We start from the raw sequence: 23986 nt of genomic DNA on the forward strand, positions 1-23986 counted from the left end.
ACTCAAAACGTCTAGATTGTCTCACTCATGCAGCTTTCCTTTTCCTTGTCTAGATCACAGTCATGGCCTAATCTAGTGCTTTAGACCATAATCTTGAGACTGAAGTGCAAAAGGCCTTAGTGAAATGTCTCTTTTCTGATGAGTTCAAGCATGCTCTTAACATCCAAAAGGCTTCTGAGAATGATATGACTGGTGAAGCAGCTAGTCGATTTGGGGAATTAAGGGAGGAAGTTCAGAGTTCAAGGGGGCAACTGGAGATCATGACCTCCGAGAAGCAATTAAACAAGTCCTCCATGATATTCTCGCTTCTAGTGAATTCAAGATTGAGTTGAAGAAGTTGATACGAGTGGTACTGAATGAGTCGTTGATCATTGAGACTCCCAGATCTGAGATTACGGAGCCAGTTTTCCACCCCATACCACAGTCTGCACCACCGACACTCGTTCAACGAGGATCTACCTCGCATTTACCTCCTCCTCGACAACAACAAGTTCCACCCAGTTGGAGTAGTAAGTTCAACAGAGTTATTCCACTTTCATCACACCCTCAGCAGCTCTTAGACACAGTTTAGGGGGACGAAAATTACACCGAAAATTAGCGAAGCTCTGTTAAAACACTCTGAATAAGATACCGTTTCAGAAACTCAAAACCCGTATTCCATTATTCCTGATTTTCCAATCATCCCACAACCTAGGTAAAGGTTTCTGAGGGACAAATTATGTCTATTGGTTTTATTTTTACACTGTAAAATCTTGTTTGTTCATTCTTTCCTCTCTTTTATTTTTCAATACTGATTTTCATTATCTATAGGGTGTCAAATATATTTTTCATATATATTTGATGCATAAATAGGTTTAAATCAACCCTAAAACAATGATTTGCGAGTTAAATCACTTGGTTTGACCCTTTCTATTTGTTCTAATTAACTTGTTCCATTTTTTTTACAAATCTGACATTAATAATATTACCCATTAATATTATTGATTCAACTGTTTTGTCTTTTTTGTTCATAACTATGATTTGGGGGTAAACGAATCAATCCGAGATAAATCTTATCTCGCGGTCATTTTATTACCAATAGTTATAAAAATCTTCTTTTTTATCCATTTCCATCTCTAATGTGAATAACTTTTTTGATTTATTCCCCTTAACCCTTAAAGTAATAATTTTTCTTTCACTTGTATTCATTTAATATCTAACCAAATAACTTTCTGTTTTATTCACTTTAGTCCCTGATTAGGATCTTTCTGTTTTATTCACTTTAGTCCCTGAAATAAATAACTTTCTGATTTATTCACTTTAGTCCCTGAAATAAATAACTTTCTTGTTTGTTCACTTTAGTCCCTGATTACACTTTTTTGTTTTATTCATTATAACCCCAAAAATAAATAACTTTCATTCTATTTATTGTTGGACCCTGATTTAATACTTTTTATTTTATTCACTTTGATCCCTGTAAGTATATTATTTTCTTATTATTAACATGTTTAAATCAATTAATCTTATGTTAATTATTTTTCAGCATTATTTCCACAAGTTAGTATTTTATTTAACTATTAGAAGTTACTAATGTGTGTTTTGTGGAGTTTCGAGGCAAACAGAGTTGAAAAAGAATGACAAATAAATCGATTTATTTGCTTGTAACCCAAATTTTGCAGGTTTTATTAAATGATTAAATATGGTTGAAGACCCGGGGATGCTCGGATGTACTTGTAATTTAATTAATTAATTTGTGCACATTTTGTATAATTGTTTGACTTGATTTGAGGGTATTTATTTGTGCTATTTTTCATACAAAACAAAACAAGCTTTTCTTAAAAGAATTTTAAACCTAAAGGAATCACTACAAAAAAAACGGCTTTTAACGTAGGGAGATATTCTCACTAAAAACTCAAATATCCTCACTAAAGTGTTTTTAATGAGAATGATTACTCTCATCTGTAAAAGTCATTTTTCTTGTAGTTAATAGTGTGATTAGCCTAGTAAGACTCGGAATATTAAGTAGGAAGCCGGTGGGTTCACCGGGCGTTTTGGGGGTGCCTAATACCTTCTTCCGAGAGGATATTAGCCTTCCCCAAAGTGTACCAAATTTCCCGAACCCGCTTGCTTCCCGCAAGGAATCTCGGTAACATTTTTCCAAACCTTGTTTGGGTGTCGACTCTCATTCTTCGGTGCCGACCCTGTCGAAAATGCATCGTGATCTCGGTAACATTTTCCCAAACCTTGTTTGGTATGACTCGGGAGGAGTTGCAGCAGGGTCACTACTTTAATGGCGGTATACGAGCGGCTTCCGTCCTGGATTATTGTCAAGGAGATCGGATTGCTGATGCACAGGCTACTGCTTGGACATTTCTGATGCTCGGCTGCACATTGTTCGTGGATAAGAGTGGAGACCGCATTCGACCTTCTTGTCTGTTGGAGGTACATGACTCTGTATCTGGAGCCATTGGACTCTCATGGGGCTCAGCTGCATTAGCATATCTATACCATCATCTAGGTATTGCTAGCAGAGGAGACTACGGGCAGATCACGGGTTTTCTGACACTGCTTCAAGCATGAATTTATGAGTACTTCCCGTGCTTCAGGCCTTAGCGGGAGGGAGTCACATTGGATCCAGCAATACCGAGGGCTTGCATGTGGCCATCTATACTGTTGGAGAAGAGTGGGGATCGACTGAAATCATATTGTGTCCGGCTTGATAGATTGACTGCTAATGAGGTGCAATTTCAATATAATTAAAAAATCCAAATTCATTTACTTGTATTATTTGTATGTTAATGTTGTTGTATACATCTGTAGGTGATGTGGATGCCGTATGGACCTGATGTCATTACGCATACCCCTAGGACGATATACGCCGGATGGATACGTTACAGGGATGTGATCGAGCCCGTACATGCCGGGGAGATGGCTTCGCCAGCTAGGTTACGTGCAGACCATACCCCGACCGATCTTGAGGCCATTGAAGTCTGTACGTCCTTGGTCCAGCTTAAAGTATCGGGTAGAAGTGCCCGCCAATATGGCGGAGGATCTTTGGACCTCGTTTCCCGAGGCTTGCATGCTTATATTGTCTCGGTTCACTCTTGCACAGACTCCTTCGGACTGTGAGTAGCAGTACATGTCGTGGTACTGCCTGCATTCACACCCTCAGCTACTACCGGATATGCCTGCACCCGGACCGGTTATTCATACTCGCTCGAACAGCGAAGTGGTAAGTAATTTAATTTTTAATCAATTTATTTACAATTATCAGAATGAAATTAAATGAAGTGATATTTATTCATTTTGGGTTATTTCTTTTGCTAGTGGGTTAGTCGTTGGGTTAACTGGGGAGAAGGTGCATTGGACACGATGAACCTTCTTGATGAGGATGTTGCGACTGAGTGGAGACAGTCGTACGACCAGATTTTGGATGCTTGGAATTCGGCCAAGTGATTTGTGGTTGTGTTTCTAGTACTTTTTATTATAAGTATATGGACGTTGGAATTTTAGTACTTTTTGGCATTCAGATAATATCTTTTATTATGTACTTGATATTTTAGTACTTTAATTTTATAAGTACGTTGTTAATTACTATTTGTTAAACAGAATCAACCTGTAACGCATATAAAGCTATCCAGATCAATATAGATCAATATAGAATCATTACAGACACAATACAGACACAACATATAACTCGAATGAACAAAAATGAATCAAACCAGCAACCGTTTGTTATCCAAAATCAATCAGAATCAATTAGAATCAACTTATAATGCATATAAAGCTATCCAGATCAATATAGATCAATATAAAATCATTACAGACACAATACAGACACAACATGTAACTCGAATGAACAAAACTGAATCAAAACAGCAACTGTTTGTTATCCAGAATCAACCAGAATCAATCAGAATCAACCTGTAACGCATATAAAGCTATCCAGATCTAAGTTGAACCAGTCTTGTCCATTGTGCTGTCCTAGCTGCATAAATGCGATCCCACCTTTCAACGCTACGTTCATGGTGCCCCTTCCACCATTCTAGTACATGAGGGACTGGAAAATTAGGAGATAAATTTAAACGAATATAGTGGCGACAGTGCGTACCCAAATGAGCTATGCAGATCTCTCGTTCTGGTCTTGTAACAGTGGAAGGGGCATACACTGGTAAAACAGTACAACAAAAACTAGAGTTATTTCCATCCAGGTATCCGAAAAACATTACAGCAACATTGTACAATGTAGCAATCAGAAACATGTCATCATAAGCGAGCATCCAATGCTCCTGCGAACAAGCTGCACCGTCCTAACTGATTCTATTAATTGCTGCATCAACACCGTCAATTAACACAGATTCATACCGAGAACGGTTAGCAATTACTTCATTCCTAAGGTGATGCCTGACTGATTGCCACTTCTCTTCGGTGCCAAAAATGTAGGAAGAAACAACACGGAAGCCACAATTTCCATCATCGACTACGTCGCAATATGTTTCAACGTACGGCTTAATGATCCCGATTACTTTGTCAAAATGAACGAAATCATTAACTTCATACGTATTTCCATCTGCATTGAATCAAAATAAGATATTGTAAACCGCACATAACTTATGTTAAGTGTAAATGAATTAGATATTGCAAAACTGTATTACCTGAGGATGCAAAATTATGAACAGATGATGAAGAGCTTTTCCTACCACTTCTACCACGGCTCCTAGACGAACTACTAGAACGAGCACGTCCACACCGAGTTTCGTTGTACTCCCAGGCACTAGGCATACGTTTTGTAGATTTACCCAACTTCGGTCGTCCTCGAACGTTAATTTTCACATTAGGTTCGGTGTAATGTGCTTGATCAGGGTGTAGTTGATCATGTATTAGTATTGAAATGTTTCCCAGCAAGGCTGGTGTAGACACCGAGTCGGAGGACCTGTGACGAAAACCCACGGTAAACGGCCAAGACGGTTGATTCCATTAATTAGAAAATTTAAAAATAAATAGAAAAGCTCGGAGAGCCGGCACTTGAAAGCCCTGCTAACAAATTTGGCGTCTCTTGAGTGAGGTCAGACATGTTCACTGTTACGACAATAAGCGATAAGGCCCCGGAGGCCGAGCGTCGGCCGGTGAGTGACGAATGATGTTCCCAGCAGCGATCATCGCTCCGTAAACAACGGTGTGCAGTGTCACGGGGGTGATCCTAGGCCCAGCCTAAGCCCCATGTGGCGCCTCGACTTCCCCATGTCTCGGCCAGCCAACTCCTATCGAAGGGTCCCGTCAATGCCTCTGTCGGTATTCCATCCCGGAAGGGTCTCCCTGTGGGGCAAGCCTCGCCCTAGAATGGGCTCGCACTATGGGGCACTCACCGGCCCCCATAATGTCCGTAGGGTTCCACCCTACGGAGACATCCGCCTTCCTTCCCGAAGGACGTATGCCCGACTCTCCTAGTCTCTAGTAGACTAGGGTGGATCACTTAAGCCAGTACCGATTACTGACCCAGGGGGCGGCGGAGATCCATACGCCAGGGTAGTCCCTGTCCCCCTATAGTGTTTCTTATACCAACTCGGGTCCTCCCGTCCGCATACGTTGATATGCTCTATACGCCACACAGTTTCGTTTTCACATTGCTCGCTTGTCATTAGAGATGGTTTCCACTCCGACCATTACTTTGCTATTTCTGTAGCCTGCGACTTGAACATCTTCGTCTGAAGATATTTTCTTGCGCTGCAATTATAAACTTTCTTCGTTGACGCAAGCAGAAGTACTTTTCAAAGGGTTGTGAAGCTTTTGACAAATTCCTTTCACATCAACTAGTGTTTCCAACCGAGTACTCTTCCTCCACGGAACATCCTCTGATACTGTTGCTCCCCGGATCACCCTTTAAGTCGTCTTATACCAAGGATACTAGTCCTCCACGGGGCATCCTCTGATACTCTTTCTTCACGGATCATCCTCTGAGTCTTCCTATACTAAGGATCTTTATCCGAGTTTTCTTACTATTCCAAGGGTCTTCTCCCGAGTTCCCATACTCTTTCACCATATCTCATCATATACTAGAGGGCCTTCCTCTAAGTATTCTACTCTTCCAACACATCTCATCGTACACATCTCATCATATACTAGAGGGTCTTCCTCTAAGTATTCTAACTCTTCCGTAATATACCATAGTATACCTTAATATACTATGATACACCATAGGGAGGATTTGCATAGGGCCTACTTGAACTCTCCCCCACTTAGAGGATCAATATACCATAAGGAGGGTTCGCATCACTTGAACTCTCTCCCACTTAGAGGATTAATATACCATAAGGAGGGTTCACATAGGGCCTACTTGCACTCTCTCTCCCACTTAGAGGATCAACATCTCTGTTGATCGAGGAGATTTTGGAACATCTTCGAAGACCATTGATGTCGATGAGCCAAGCAAGAACTCGCTAATCCTTTCTTCGATTTCAACATGTTCATCTTTACAATTGTTGACCATTTCCTGTCTTTCGAAATTTTTACCTTGCAAAACGGATCACAAAGAAACCACAGTTTCGTAATATGAAAATGTGAATGTTGGTAGCCGAACACTTTTTTTTTTTGTTAAGCCTACCCACATTCACAACGGATGAAAAATATCAACATAATACTATTACCATATCATTATTCACAATAGAGGGATAAAAACTCTTACATGATTTGCAAGTATTCAAATACTTGATGTACCAAAGGGTTGATATTGATATACCAACTGTGTAGTCGACATCCTCTTATTGTCGTTTATGGCCGACTTTACAAGTATTCAGATACCTGATTTACCAAAGGATTGATATTAATATACCAACTGTGTAGCTGACATCCTCCCGTTGTCGTTTATGGCTGAGGAGGAAACATGCGGCAAGCTTGGACTTGTTTGCTGATGGTTCAAACCCTGCTTCGTTTCCTACCTCCTTTTGTATTGGACTTCTGCCTCTATTGTCACCATTGTTGGGTTGTTTCGCCTTCTCCGTCGAGATGAGTTCGAGGTCGATGGTGAAACTCAGAATTACAACTCTGGAGTTTTTCCATCGATGGTCTTACAACCGGCCTCCGTCAATTCTTTGGTTGAACTCGAACTTTACCGATCATTGCTTTCATAGGATCTGATAGGATCTCCTAGTTGTCTTACGTTTCAGCTCACTAGTGGAATGCCTCTTATTTGGTTGGACATGTCCACAGTTTGCTAAAACCTTTACTTGTTACTTGTTAGTTGTTGGACTCGTTTGCTTAATGTGTTCGCCTGACTCGAGCTTCATATAGCTCAAATACCTGCATAAAACACATATGGTACAAAAATATGCCATGCATGGGATATATTCTACACCAAAACCATGTTCTGCAAGACACTGCATCCTACACGAAACATGTCTTGTCTAGAACATATCATGTCTGTTGTTAAGACTTCTCGCCTTCGTCAAGCTTGTTGGGGTTTCCAACACACCAAACCACCTTCATTTTCCCCTTGAGGCTCCGCACTTTCTCAAGTTTGTTGGGGTGCCAGTACCTGCACAAAACACATTTCAAGTACAAAGTATGACCTGCATGAGGTACCTTTTGCACCAAAACCAGATTTTTGCATAAAAACTGTATTCTGCACGAAACTGCGTTCTGCATGGAACACGTTCTATTCGAAACTTATCCTGTCTGATGTTGAGATTTCTCATGTCCTCAAAGTTTGTTGGGGCTCTGCAAAAACGTTCCCTTTTTGCACATCGATCTTTGCCTTCCTGAGTCCCGGTAGGATTTCCTTGTTGGTGCATGTTCTAGCTCGCTAGTGGAATGTCTCTTATTGGAATGGACACGTCTACCGTTTGCTAGAACCATTGCTCGCTGATTTGTCAGCTGCCATTTCCCTTTTGCTTATGCCACCATTTAATTTGTTTTGTGTTTGCTTGGGTAGACTTTAAGCCGCTTCGAGTTTGCCATCGCTTTTTGGGTGTTTTTGAATGCTCCATTTCTTTTAATGGAATCCCCCACTCATTCGACAGTCGAAACTCCTCACTTTTCTCAAGCTTTTTGGAGATGTCAAGGGGCCTATCGTCGGGGCCCGTGCGGCGCTTACTTGCCTCCTCCAAAGTAAGCCAGCCAAGGGAACTAGATCACTCTAGCTGCAAAGATCACACGCAAGGGTTAGATAGGAACCACATATAGTGAATGTAATAGCCTACATACGATGCCAACATAAGGTCAACCATCTCAATCATACACACACATGGATAACATACAGAACACTCAAGAATGAACAATACACGGATGATGTTATTCATAGATAAGCAGCAATGTTACACCAAGGGTCCCATCTCGTAGTAGTAGGGGGGAAACTACTAGAGATGGTAGACTACCAACAACCGAGTGACTGTCCAGGATGACAGGTCACTCCCCCCTCTAAGTGCATCGGTACGATTGATAGTCGTTCCAGATCTAGGCTTATCTTTGTAGCTACAAAATAACTTTCCACGTCGAACAAGAAGTTATCCACTTCCTTGGAGTCCCGAATTCCTATAAAAGGTTTCGGTTCTTGAATTTTAATTTTCGCGGCCCCTTGATGACTTCCCCCATTTAGGGAAAGAGATTCCACCTTCCCCTATAGTTCATTCAACTCCTGTCTGAGGGTATCAAATCCATCCCTTGTTTGGTCACGAGTTTTCTCCACTGCCTCGAATAACTTTCTCTGATCTTCTTCGACATGGCCCATGGCCATTCTAAGTGTATTTATCTCTTCTTCACCTGCAAAATGAGCATTCTCATTATTTATGTTTCTCCCTTTTCCTCGAGTCACACCACTCTCCGGTGGTTGACCGGTATGGGGATTGTTTTTCGTTATTAGTTCTCGAATAGCTTTGGCATTCGCCATCACGAATTCAAAAATTTCTGTTCGGGCTATCATTGCCCTAAAGATATCAACATGAGCCACAATGGCTTTAAATCATTCAACATTAGCCCCCGTGGCCTCGGCTCCCGCCAGATTTTCATTAGCCCTCAAGGCCTCGGCCACTGCCGGATTTATAATAGCCCTCCAGGCCTCGGCCCCTGCCGAATTTATATTAGCCCTCAAGGCCTCAGTCTCTGCCGGATGTATATTAGCCCTCAAGGCCTCGGCCCCTACCGAATGTAAATTAGCCCTCAAGGCTTCGGCCTCTGCCGTATGTATATTAGCCCTCAAGGCCTCGGCCCCTGCCGGATGTAGATTAGCCCTCAAGGCTTCGGCCTCTGCCGTATGTATATTAGCCCTCAAGGCCTCGGCCCCTGTTGGATTTTTTTTTTCATGGTCTCGGCCTCTGTCGGATTTGTGTACTCGAGTGATCTCTTTTTCATGTCTCTTTCTTTTCTTTTCCCTTTTTTTCTTTTTTTTTTGTCTTTTTTTTGTATGGACTTGCAACCATAATCTTTGCTCGATTTCATCTCGTGACCATCTATGGGTCAGATGACAATTTCGCAAAAAGATATATATATATATATATATATATATATATATATATTTTTTCACGACCTTCTATGGTCAAATGAATCTTCCATCATTTCATCTTCGCAAGGCCTTCTATGGCCAAAGAACCATTTCACTGGGTTGTTCTCACCTGATAATCCCAATTACATCCGATGTCTATCCTTTGCCACGATAGACTTGGGCCAATATATCTATTGTTGCCCACAATTTCTCGCAGAAGGGTCTATTTCCGTATGATGGACAATGTCCATGTAATCCGAAGGCAACTCTATAATGAGTTTTCCTTTATTCTTGAGAAGGCACATGTCCTTCCCCCGATCCTTCAAATCCACCTGAGTTTTCTCGACTCATGGAAGAGGAAAAGTAATGTCTAACCAAATCAGAATGATTCACGCACAAATTACGCCTCCATAATTTGGCTATGATAACCATCTATTCGCTAGATCATCCCTATGCTACTTCACATGAGCTCCGAATTTTGAATATCCATTACACATTCTCCCCCCATTAAAAGGATTGAATCACGCGCAATCCTATCGCCTACTACCGTAGGGGAGTATGCATTCACTATCTAACATTCACATGCGTTAGTGAACTTAATTCCCTTTTGTTATTTCCGCATTCCCACACACTGGGTAATATTTCGCCACACTAGCCCTGGTAAACCATGGGCTTTTATCAATCCGAAAAGCATCATAAAATATTCTCGGCAAAGCATCATAAATTTCCATCCGTCAATTCTTTGGGAAAATTTAGGATCTTTAGTATCGCAAGCCTGCATCTCCAAGGTCTCGCTTAGTTAAAGATATGTTCGCTCACAGTACGATGAACTCGATTAGTTAAAGCAACGTTGGCTCACACCACGAAGAACTCGTTTAGTTAAAGCGCCGTTGGTTTATACTATGAAGAACTCGCTTAGTTAAAGCTGGCACACTCTCTTCAGGGAGAACTCTTTTAGTTAAAGCTTACTTGCCCACCTCGCAAAGGTCTTGCTCAGTTTAAGAGACTACCACATACTTCACAAGGCCTTTGCTTAGTTCTGGCTCTGATACCAAATGTCACGGGGGTGATCCTAGGCCCGGCCTAAGCCACGTGTGGCGCCTCGACTTCCCCAAGTCTCGGCCAGCCAACTCCTACCGAAGGGTCCCGTCAATGCCTCTGTCGGTATTCTGTCCCGGAAGGGTCTCCCTGTGGGGCAAGCCTCGCCCTAGAATGGGTCGCACTATGGGGCACTCACCAGCCCCCATAATTTCCGTAGGGTTCCACCCTATGAAGACATCCACCTTCCTTCCCGAAGGATGTATGCCCGACTCTCCTATTCTCTACTAGACTAGGGTGGATCACTTAAGCCAGTACCGATTACTGACCTAGGGGGCGGCGGAGATCCATACGCCAGGGTAGTCCCTGTCCCCCTATAGTGTTTCTTATACCAACTCGGGTCCTCCCGTCTGCGTACGTTGATATGCTCCATACGCCACACAACTTGCCAATAGGGTTGAGTTTGCCTATGGACAAACTACCCCGCCCTTACACGTGGCACGTCGGGCGCCCGTCCGACGTGCCGAGCATCGAACGTCGCCCGTTGGAGAGTGGGCGTCGCCATCGAGCGTCGGGCACGACCGGACGCATGGTCAACATCGCTCGACGGCCGTTCGACGACCGCCCGGCCGTGTCGGACATCGCCTGGCTGTCGTCGGGCGGACGCCCAACAAAGGTTGGGCGAATGCCCAACGACGTTGGGCGGACGCCCAACGGTCGTTGGGCGAATGCCCAACTTAAGTTGGGCGTTCGCCCAACTCCCGTCGGGCGACGCCCAAAACTTCTTGGGATCTGTGCCTATAAAAAGGCACGGATCCCCATACATTTGAGGGGGATTTTTGGGAGCTTCTCACTCTAGACATTTTTAGAGAGAGAAAGTTAATTTTTTGGGAGAAAACATTTTTTTTCCTAAAAAATCCAAATTTCCTAAAAGTTAAATATTTTACCAAAACACCAAAAACACCGAAAAATCATAATTCGTGGAATCAACCGACTTCAGCTGTCAATACCGATCTTGAGGTATTATCCGAGGAATAGACTCGTTTTATTTTATTCGTTTTATTTTATTTTCTTCATTTATTTATTTTTAGGATGTAGTTTTATTTATTTATTTAGTTATTTATTTATCATATTTATTTATTTTCCCGTATTTATTTAAAATTCCGTCACGCATTAAATAAACGTTTGGTTTTGTTTTGAAATAAAAACCTCGTCTTAAGTTCGGGATTAAAATGTTGTATATATATAAATTTTAGAAAAATCTTTTTTAATTAACGTTTTAAAATAAAACATCGTTTATGAAGGTTCCGTTGTAGACTATGACCCGATTTGGGTAGTTCGGATGCCCAAAATGATAGAATAGAGTAGATTTAAAGTCTTCTAATGAATCTGGAAAGTATAAGGACTGCTGTTGATATTCTGCCATTTCTGTCACTAACAGCAGATTAGACGGATTTTTCGTCGGTAATCTGCTGGAATCCGAAAATTCCTCTTTGAACCCTCTTTTCTCAACTTTTTGATATTTATACTTGTATACATATGTATTTAACTATGTAATATATTGATTAAAATTATTTTTGGGGTGTCTAACTAATGATTATTTATGCATTTTGTACATTTGGGTATAATTTATATTAATTTGGTTTTATAAAACTATATGTATATATATATATATGTTTTTTTTCCCTTTTATTGTTTTGAGTTGTTTACTCTTTATATATCTATTATGTATAAAAACTACTTTGGCTTAAATATAATTTTCTTATTTTATGAATTTTATCCATCATTTTTACATGTTTTGAATTGGAATAAAAGTGTATCGTATCTAGTATTATATATATTACCGTTTTCACTTATTAATAACTTATATATATTATTAGTATTTTTCTTATCTCACTTTTGGATCTATATGTATTATTTTACCATTTTTGTATATATGTATAAATATGTATATTTATCCTCTTTTTGGATTTTCTATATGTATATATTCTTTAAACGTATTTGAATTGGGGGGGGAGGGGTTAGATTAAATTTGTTAATTGTTGTGATTATGAAGATTAAAGAGAGTGAAAATAGGGAAAATAAGCCACAAAAGGATCTCAATTTAATTGTGTAAATTAAAGGCATTTGGAGACTTTCAAAATGTAAATAAAGGTTTTTGACTTCTTTTTTGATTCCAAGTGGTTTTCTAAAATGTCACGTTTTGAAACCTTAATTCATTCCAACGACGGATTAAGCGAACCTTGTAATTAAAATCGTTTTTATTGGTAAATAATAGAGTTTTGAATCGTTTTCCTATTCAAATGGTTTTGTACAAAAATAAATGGACTTGCATGCTTAATCACGTTTTCTTGTTAAAACTTCTCATTTCAACGTTTTCAAACGCTCGAGTCGTTCCAACGGCGATTCAAGTGAATATTATGTAAACTAATGGGGTTTTGAAACGTACCTAAATCGTTCCAACGGCGATTAAGGTACGAACCATGTAAATAAATTCGTTTTCGGGAGTGAGATTAGCGTAGATGTAATGTATAATATGAAGCATAACTCACACTGTAAATAAATCAATTCTTTCTTCTATCCCCCTCTCTCTCCTATACGCTTTAAATTCATGCAAAATGGGCGATTCTTTAATAAAATGGCTTTCGATAACATGCTCAAAACGGTTTTCAAAGCGAGAAAGAAAATGTTTCAAATGAAATTTAAACTTAAAGAAATATACGATTAGTCCATTATCGCCTAACATGCTAAGTAGGAGGCCGGTGGTTCATAACCGAGCGATGTCGGGGTGCCTAGTAGCCTTTCTCCGGAAAGGAGCTAGCCTTCTCGGCTCGTACCTAAGTTTCCCGAACCCTCACTGGTCTCCCGTAAGGGATCGGTGTTTATTTTCCCATTCGTGGGTGGCGACTCTTCCATACTCCAGGCTCTGGTCCTGCCGAGCAGCTTGATTCCGCGATTGGTTGCTTTCGGCGCCAATCATAGCATCTGTCGTCAACGGTGTCCACCCCCCGGTCCGTCCGGGCGAGGTCGCGGCACCTACAGCTGGGTCACCTTTAGATACCTGGTCGACTAAGGATTTAAAATATCTCTGATCCTCTGTCTGATCATGACACCCTTCAGTTTCATGAGTCTGGCCATAATTAATCAAAAGTGTTCTCCAGAACACATGAACCCTCTCAACACTGATCATATCGCCAGACTCATAAGCTTGTTTGATCTCGCATGCACATGGTATCTGATGAGAGGTTATCAATACACATCCACAATGCGCATTCACTTCATGGCTCAAACTTCTCATGCGAGCTAACTCAACATTGATCAGTTGCATGCAGTAGTGTGAGACTTTGGATACCAGGTAGTTAAAGGGGAATCTGGAGTAATGTACTCCTTTACGAAGCTTGGACTGCTCAAGCATGTACCTAATAAAAACATAAACATACTATCAGTTGACTGAGATTTACAAATACATGATAAGAATACAAACATCTTCCAATAGAACCTATTGAAAATACCTGATATTAGTTGCCTGGGCTTCTATCTGCTTATGAACCTTCTTCCATACCGTATCCAGCGATCCTATGGCTGTATTGAGCCATTGCTTTAGACTCGCATGTTCGCTCTCCACACGACAAGTGGTTGTGTTGCCAAAATGTAAGAAATTTTTCGTCCATGCAACAACAAACTTCTTATTATGCACCAACCACGTCTCCTCAACGTACGAGATAAGAGTTTGGTACATGCTCATCGAATCATGCATCTTGCCCATATTTTCCTCGTACTCCGCAATGGATAAAGATTCAATTAATGTTCTCCATTTTCCATTCTTGAATTTACCGGCAATTGATTTGTCTTCCATGATTCTGTACGCTCGATCTTCTACATCCTTGTTTATATGCCAGGTGTATAACAAATGTGCTATATGTGGGAAAACCTCCAGAATCGGTTTCAACAACCCCAACTCCCTATCACTGACGATAACAGTCGGGTTGAGATCAAACCCAATCAAAACCCTTAGCCGCTGCAGGACCCAACGGTAACTTCCTTCAGTCTCATCTTTAATGATGGCATATGCGATCTTGAAATTGCTATTGCAAGGCGTCATCCCAAAAATTTCAACAAATGCCATTTTGTACTTGTTGGTTTTGTACGTGGAATCAATGCCGATATACCAGTGATAAGTCCTGAATAAATCTACTGATTCTGGATGTGCCATAAACACATATGTAATGACGCTGGAATCACCCTCAGTTTGCGTATAATGAGCATACTTGTTCTCGAGAGCGATATGATAGAACTGACTAGCCAAGTCTCTACCTTCAAACTCATCCTTCCTCATCTTATCTCTATAGTTGTAGACGTGTTTAATTGTTGGGTGGTCTTCAGGATGCTTTTCTTTAACAGCTGCTAAAATAGCACAAGGCTTTGCTTGAGCTGAACTCATATCACGAATGATTAATTTAGATGCGATACTGAGTCCGCTCATCTGCCGACTTCCCTCGGGATACACATGTAACGAATGATTGTGCTGACCAGTTAATCCAGCCTTAGCCTTTATCCCCCAACCAGTAAGGTCTGACTGTTGATAGGCTTTAATCTCAAATTTACACCTGCACGCTTTAATTTTAGTTTTTCCTATTAACCCTACGTCATCTGTTTTCCCTCTGTAGCGTTCACCCCGTGAACGTCTCAATTGCTTTTGCTTTCCACCATTTTTATGCGAAGATATTGTCATCTCAAACCCAATTCGAATAGCAACCTGTTTTGCCCAAGTAACAGCATCTTCACACGAAGTGAAAAGTGTCTATTATAAAACGAGAACTGTAATCAATGTCGTCGGGTTGCCAATCTTCTAACGGTTCCTGAATATATAAAAAATGCATAATAATGTGTATTAACAATATGCACACAAATGTTAAAAAATGGCATTCGGGTGCATAATAGGTAGTAACAATACATGTAAAAATTTAAAAATATAAATTTAGGGCTTAGTCGGGCAGTCTGCACGTTAAAAATTACAATTCCGAGCTTGTTCGGGCCTCGTATAGGCCAAAAGGACAGGCTGCCCCGTTAAAATGCAAAAAATGGGGCAAATTATGCCTAAAGGGGCAGCCTGCCCGTTCCACCCTAGGTGGGAACGGGCAGCGCGCGCTGCTCGTCCGACAGCGGAACAAGCGCTGCGTGCCGCTCGTTCCGCAGGCCGAACGGATAGCGCGCGTTGCTCATTCGGCTGGTGGAACGAGCGGCGCATGCCGCTCTTCCGCACGGGCAGTTCGTCCATTCGGCCGTGCGGACGAGCGGCATACGCCGCCCGTTTAGGCCAAAAATTTTTAAAAAAAAATTAAAAAATTAATAAACAAAATTTTAATTTTAATTTATATCGTAGGATTACCTCGTGTACAAAATCATGATCTTCGGTAATGCTCGGGTCCATTTTCGTCCAATTAGGGTTTTTAGGCTTGGGAGAGAAAGGAAGGAAAAAAAAGTTTTGGTTTTTGATAAAAAATTATGACAAGAGCATAAATGTCAAAAGAGTGCGGTGGGTGAAAAAAAATTACGGTATATAGCAATACCCCAAATCAATAGCCGCCGGAAAAAAGCTATGCTGATGTAGCCTTTTCCAGTAGTGCCCCACTCCAACTATCTCGGCTCAATTAGCCATCAAGTTAACACCAAACAATTTTCTTTTAGGCAAAAAGCATCATGAGGCCCTTGATCTTTCATTATTTGGTGCATTAAGCCCTCGATCTTTTATTTAGACACATTGAGCCCCTGATCTTTCACTATTTGGTGCATTAAGCCCTCGATCTTTCATTTAGACACATTGAGCCCTTGATCTTTCATATATGGGTGTATTAGGTCCTTTCATAAACCAATTAATATATAGATTTATTAAGGGCATGTTTGGTGTGACAACAAATGATGTTCTAAAAATAACAAATTCTAAAATAAAAAATATATTATACAAATTAATAAAAATAATTTAAATAAAAAATAAAAAATTTATTGAACACAATAAAACCTTGTTTTTCGATAATTATGTTCTAAAAATAAAAATAATGTTAAAATTGAAGCACATTTTGTGGAAATAAGAAGGGTAGTTTTATCAATAACAAGTAACTACAAACAACTGTTCATGAAAAGAGCTTTTCGTGAAAAGCTCCAAAATGTTGCAGTGTCGAGAGAAAATGCGAAACGCTGCAATTATATAAACCTAACCAAACATGCCCTTAATAAACCTATATATTAATTGATTTATGGAAGGACCTAATACACTCATATATGAAAGATCAAGGGCTCAATGTGTCTAAATGAAAGATCGAGGGCTTAATGCACCAAATGGTGAAAGATCAGGGGCTCAATGTCTCTAAATAAAAGATCGAGGGCTTAATGCACCAATCAATGAAAGATCAGGGGCCTCAGGATGCTTTTTGCCATTAATATATAGGTTTATTAAGGGCATGTTTGGTTAGGTTTATATAATTGCAGCGTTTCGCATTTTCTCTCGACACTGCAACATTTTGGAGCTTTTCACGAAAAGCTCTTTTCATGAACAGTTGTTTGTAGTTACTTGTTATTGATAAAACTACCCTTCTTATTTCCACAAAATGTGCTTCAATTTTAACATTATTTTTATTTTTAGAACATAATTATCGAAAAACAAGGTTTTATTGTGTTCAATAAATTTTTTATTTTTTATTTAAATTATTTTTATTAATTTGTATAATATATTTTTTATTTTAGAATTTGTTATTTTTAGAACATCATTTGTTGTCACACCAAACATGCCCTTAATAAATCTATATATTAATTGATTTATGAAAGGACCTAATACACCCATATATGAAAGATCAATGGCTCAATGTGTCTAAATGAAAGATCGAGGGCTTAATGCACCAAATAGTGAAAGATCAGGGGCTCAATGTGTCTAAATAAAAGATCGAGGGCTTAATGCACCAAATAATGAAAGATCAGGGGCCTCATGATGCTTTTTGCCTATATTAATTGATTTATGGAAGGACCTAATACACTCATATATGAAAGATCAAGGGCTCAATGTGTGTAAATGAAAGATCGAGGGCTTAATGCACCAAATGGTGAAAGATCAGGGGCTCAATGTGTCTAAATAAAAGATCGAGGGCTTAATGCACCAAACAATGAAAGATCAGGGGCCTCAGGATGCTTTTTGCCTTCTATAAAAATGGTATTTCTTACATTTTTATAGTGCAAATTAATAGGACTTATTTAAATGAGTTTGAAAATATATTTTTTAATATCAACTTTTTTTATTTTGTTTTAATTTGATAATTATATTGATCATTCATGTTACAATAATATTATATTATAATAATTAGATAATCAAAATTTAGCTAGCCAAAAAATTGAAAAGAGAAGGAATGAATAAAAGATACCAATAATAAGAACATTAATATAAAAAAGTTAAAGACATTATATGTAAGGACAAGGTACTAAAATAGGCTTATGGTTTTTGGGGAAGTATCAATTTAGGTTCCACGTACAAAATAACACCAATATAAGTTTAACGTTTAAAAAATGGTATCAATTTAGGACTCGATAATGGATTGAAGGGGTGAAAAATACCACTTTTGTGGACTTAAGGGGGTAAATAGGACATTCTATGAGTTTGAGGTGTAAATTGACAAGTTGAGGGGGTGAGAAATGTCACTTTTATGGAGTTAAGGAGATAAATAGGACATTCGATGAGTTGAGGGGGTAAAATGACCAATTTGGACAAATTAAGGGGGTTGGAGGAGCATTAGGCCTTAAAATTATTATTAAAATTTCGGGCCGAGATGGACTGGACCTAGGTTTTCAGACAAATTCCAAGCTTCCGGTCTAAGCGGGCTTAGAACGGACCGGACCTATTACGAAATATATACATCCAAGCCCAATCTTTGAAGAGCGGGATTGGATAGACTATGTGAGCCAATAGGCTTTTGAATAGTTCTAGTTTTTTTCAAGCCTTGAGGCAACACAATCACATAACAAGAAGAGATAATCTAACCTAAGAACATGTTGGTCCAATTGTTCCAGGATTCTCTTACTCCGGTGGGCAAGGAGTAGGAGCAGCAATTCCATCAATATGATGCACTAATTTGCAACCTTTTAGGAAGGCATCAATTGTGTTTTTCATAAAAGAAACGCAAAAAGCATCCTGAGGCCCCTGATCTTTCATTGTTTGGTGCATTAAGCCCTCGATCTTTTATTTAGACACATTGAGCCCCTGATCTTTCACCATTTGGTGCATTAAGCCCTCGATCTTTCATTTAGACACATTGAGCGCTTGATCTTTCATATATGGATGTATTAGGTCCTTTCATAAATCAATTAATATATAGATTTATTAAGGGCATGTTTGGTGTGACAACAAATGATGTTCTAAAAATAACAAATTCTAAAATAAAAAATATATTATACAAATTAACAAAAATAATTTAAATAAAAAATAAAAAATTTATTGAACACAATAAAACCTTGTTTTTCGATAATTATGTTCTAAAAATAAAAATAATGTTAAAATTGAAGCACATTTTGTGGAAATAAGAAGGGTAGTTTTATCAATAACAAGTAACTACAAACAACTGTTCATGAAAAGAGCTTTTCGTGAAAAGCTCCAAAATGTTGCAGTGTCGAGAGAAAATGCAAAACGCTGCAATTATATAAACCTAAGAGCTTAATGTGTCTAAATGAAAGATCGAGGGCTTAATGCACCAAATAGTGAAAGATCATGAGCTCAATGTGTCTAAATAAAAGATCGAGGGCTTAATGCACCAAATAATGAAAGATCAGAGGCCTCATGATGCTTTTTGCCTACATTAATTTGTCGCATATGCTTCACATAATTTCAAATTTGTTGCTAGATTTTTTTAAAAATACACATATTTGAATTTGCGATCTGCCCTTTTCAAAGCACGTGGCAAATGACCTTGTCATTTGTGACGCTCCTTGAGGTCATCTGCAACGTGCTTAGTTTACGTGCGTCGCAAATGACCTTATCATTTACGACGCCCAGAGACGCGTCGTTTAGCATTGGCATCGTGGGCTATATGCCAAATGCGTCACATATACCCCTAAAAGTGTTCGACCATTCAGCTAAGTCAAGTCACTACTAGATATGTATAATATTCCTGGAGATGGAGACCTTAATGAGCAAATTTTGAGTGTCAATCAGCTCAAAGGAGCAAACATCTCCCACTTTCAGTGAATTCTCCCTTGCAAAACTAAGCCATCCAGAAAACGAACTTTTGGCAAAATGTGGATAAATACAAAGCTTCAGAGACCAAACTTTGGTGTTAACTTGTAACTGGGCGATTCGTGTTACACAATCCAAGTTGTTGATAAAGTAGTGTGGCACATTCTGCACAAAATCAACCCCATATTTTGAAAATTGAATTAACTTCACCATAAACTAAAGCATCTATAACGTTCTTATGCTCACCACATTAGCGCGCTTTGAGATGGCTTGATGTCATCACCACTTGGAAAGAATGGATTCAATGAGGTTAACTTTTTGTCAGCTTCAGGAGGATCTGAAAATGAAGGCTTTCCAAGGCAAATCCAATCTCTGGCACCACCTTCTTTTCCCATTGATTGCTTGCTCTTACCTGAATCCATAATAAGCACTGAATCCATAATAAGCACTACTCTACTTTTCTTAAGCTGGCTATGGTAAAATAAGTAATGAAGAATTGGATTTAATTATCTAACCGAGATTTGAAATGTTAACTCCGAATATACTTTTGTCAGGATCAATCAGTTCAAATGTACAAGTATCACCAACTTGTAAATGATTCCCTTGTACGAATTTTCTCCAATCAGAATCCATAATCTTTGTTCTTATTGCTCCAGAAGTTAGTTTCCTGCAGTAGCTAATGGTCCATGTTTTCCCATCCAAAACATTGAGCACAGCAACGCCATTGTCGCTCTTTATATATTTCTTGGCAAAGCCAGCAGGTATATCCTAGAGAACAACATGAACATGTACATCAGATTAGAACAATAATATTCAATTTTCAGATTGTCCGCTATAATGCTTACCGGTCTACTCCAATGTTTCAAGTGTGATGGCTGAATTATAATCTGAAAAGTAGGATTTTCAGATTGCAAAGTGGAGCCTGCTCTATCAATTGCCATTGTTTTTTCCTCCAATGTCAAATATGGTTTCTTCCTTTTAAGAATGTGGTGGACCATTTGTTTCTGATAAACTAAGCCTTCTTTTTCTTTCTTTGCTTCTAGAAATTAAGAAGAAAACCATTAATACAAAATCAGGAATATTTATTTCGTTCTTTATTGATGGTAAAACCTGTCTAGAACATGGAAAAAATGCATACCTATCCATGTATTCTTAGTGAAATTCTCAACCTTCTTCATCTTTTTACGAGGCTGAGAAGATGACAATGTTGATTTCTCTTTTCTTTTTCTTGAGGAAGAGAATTGATCCACGACGTTATCTGGAATTTCAATTGTAGTTTCTTCAACCTTAGGCAAACATAAGCCTGAATCCCTCCTAATGGAAACCTTCATCTGAAGAGTTTGTTCGCTGTTACTAATCATTTCAAAGGTGCAAACATCTCCTACTTTCAGAGAATTGTCCCTTGCAAATGCACCCCATCCTGCAGCTAGTACACCCTTGGTTCTGAGACCATATGTATAAATGAGCACCTTCACAGGCCACAATCTGTTGTTAACCTCTAATACTATGGCTTTTGTTCCTTGCTCAATGTTGTTAACAAAACTTATGGGTAGACACTGCACATATTAATATGTAAGATTTCACTTTAGATTATGTGACAGTTTCAATGCATATGATCTGCGTTTTTAATGTTAGAGATCCTTACCAATCTCCCGCTTTTCAGACAGTCTGATGGAATTTGTGCTTGGAAGGATGGATTTGAAGAGCTAAACTTTTTGGCAGTTACAGGGGGATTTGAAAATGAAAGCTTTTGTTCCATGCTTCTACTTTTTTTCTCTATTGATTGCTTTCTATTACCTGCATTCGATCAAGAAACAAATTTCTAACAATAAATAAAATTTGAGATTTATTTGCAGAATAAACTTAACCTGTAAGACACTGTGGATTCAATGCTTTTTTAGAAGTCTCCGGCTTTATCTTCTTATTAGGCCTAGAGAGAAGTGATACTGCTGGCTTCACTTTTGTTTTTCTTGAGTGATCCAATATTCCAACATAAACATCATCATCTTCCGCTTCATCAGGCTCATGAAGATTAGAACTGGATGGATAGTCTATCTCTGTAGCAGTCTTATCAAATACTTTTACATTGAAATCACCATTGTTCTTATCATATTCAAAAACCAGAAAAGATCCATAAGAAATGGAGTAATATTCAACAAATTCTGACCATCCGTTTTGTAACCAAATCTGACTATCATTTCTTATAATGTCTACATGCCATTTTGCACCACTAGGGACCTTCAACATCACACGACTTCGAAGATGATGTCCATAATTTCTTACAAATTTTGGTGGAAGCCTCTGTTAATTCAAATAAATTATATAAAATCAATGAACCATTTGTATATAATTATCCAATCTAGATGAATATTATTAGTAAGAAATACTAACCAGTTTCCCTTGATCATCAAGAATTATCTTGAAAAAATGAAACAGAAATTGGTCATTTTTTCTATTGGGGTAAGAAGCCATTCTCTCCTTCACGTTGACTTCTCTTTGTGATCCAGGGTTTGCACTATATATATATAGGAAGACCAAGAAACCAACCAATAAAAACTGGAGAGGAACTAGTAGAAATCATAAATTCTGCTTTTAATGGAACTTTCTTTTGTGACAGAAAAGATGGTTGCCTTCAAGACTAAAGAGTAATCAAACCAACTAATGATATTTCTGAAGCTTTTACTCTGCTTTCTGAGTATATATATTTATTGATTGCACTAATACAAGTGAACCCAGGAAGTACTTCTTGGCTCCTTTAAATATATATACAAATTAAACTTTTTATGTGTCATGAAATATAGACTAATGTCTAAATTTTGAGATATCAAAAGAGAGGTAATCTCTCCAAAAAAGAAGTAAATAAAAGAGTAATGCTAAAATTTCCTGCACATTTGAAGTAACTAAATGCTTGAAGTATTTCATTTAATGTGAATGAGGAAGGCTACTTAAACGATAAGCATTTAAACTGGTAACTAAAACTATCTAATTATTTTCACAGTTTTTTAAACGATGGAGATTTTACTAGTATATAGAAAATGATTAGAATATCTGAATAATGTCTTAGTCAGTCAACTTCTCTTTTTTCTTTGGTAAGGGAAGAAGGGCTAAACAGTCCAAGAAAAAAAAAAGAAAAAGGGACTAAGCTCTAATAATATTATTGCGTTTATAATCAATTTAAACTTGTTATTTTCTTGTATGATTTATGTTTATATTTCAGTTTATGGTTCCAATGAAAAATGAAGAGGTAAATTTTTTTTATTTGTATGGGTAATTTATTGGTTTTGATTATTAACTAACATTATTTTTTTTGGGACGAATGTCGTCGCTTATCGTAAGGAGAACAACAGTGGACCCTAGTAACGGTGACGACGTGTAATTTCTATGAAGGGGGACGGTTGTCGTCTTTGTCATGGAGCCAAATGAAATAAAAGTTGAAACTGATAGTTAAGTCCCAATTATAGATCTTATATTAATCTCTGATAATCCTTAAGAACAGATACGAAATGTTATCCCTAGGAATGAGGACGACATGATTTTGTCCCTAGGAGCATGGGAGACATCATTTTTTCACCCTTATATAATTGGGAATAAAAGAAACACGCCTTTTGGACCCCTGCTCGCAACCACAAGTTTTCAGTGAAATCGCATACAACGCTCTCAGGCAGCGGGGGCCATGGTTCAATAGAACTGGTTTATTTTGGGAGATTTTGTGCTCCCTTCAAAATCGATGATCTAGCGAAAGGCTTTACATGGAAAGTTGACCATGGAGGACATATTATGTCGGCGTGGCTTCTCCATGACATGTCGTTGTTGCTTATGATTTTTTACCCAAGAATCGAGGAACACCTGCTTTTTCACAACCGATTTGTGTAGCGGGTATGGAAGATTGTCGAAGATGCTTTCTTAACTCATTTAAATAACCCACAATCGATTGATCCTCTCAACTTTAAAGTGAAGAAGAATGACAAATGAGAAATGGAAAAGTATAAAGCTAGCCTTGTTGCAAAAGGTTTTTCTCAAAATGCTAGAATTGATTATGAAGAAGTTTTTGCCCTGGTGGTTCGAATGGAGACAATTCGCTTGGTTATTTCCTCTGTAGCTTAGCAAGGATGGAAAATTCACCAAATGGATGTAAAATTAGCGTTCTGAACTCCTAAAAAAGAAGCTTATATGAATCAACCATTGAGTTACACTGTCAAAGGTCAAGAAGACATGGTGTTGAAGTTAAAGAATGTTGTGTATGGCCTTAAGCAAACTCCAATAGCGTAGTATTCTTAAGTCGATGA

The sequence above is a fragment of the Euphorbia lathyris genome, chromosome 4 (genome assembly GCF_963576675.1).
Source record: "Euphorbia lathyris chromosome 4, ddEupLath1.1, whole genome shotgun sequence".
Classification (NCBI taxonomy): domain Eukaryota; kingdom Viridiplantae; phylum Streptophyta; class Magnoliopsida; order Malpighiales; family Euphorbiaceae; genus Euphorbia; species Euphorbia lathyris.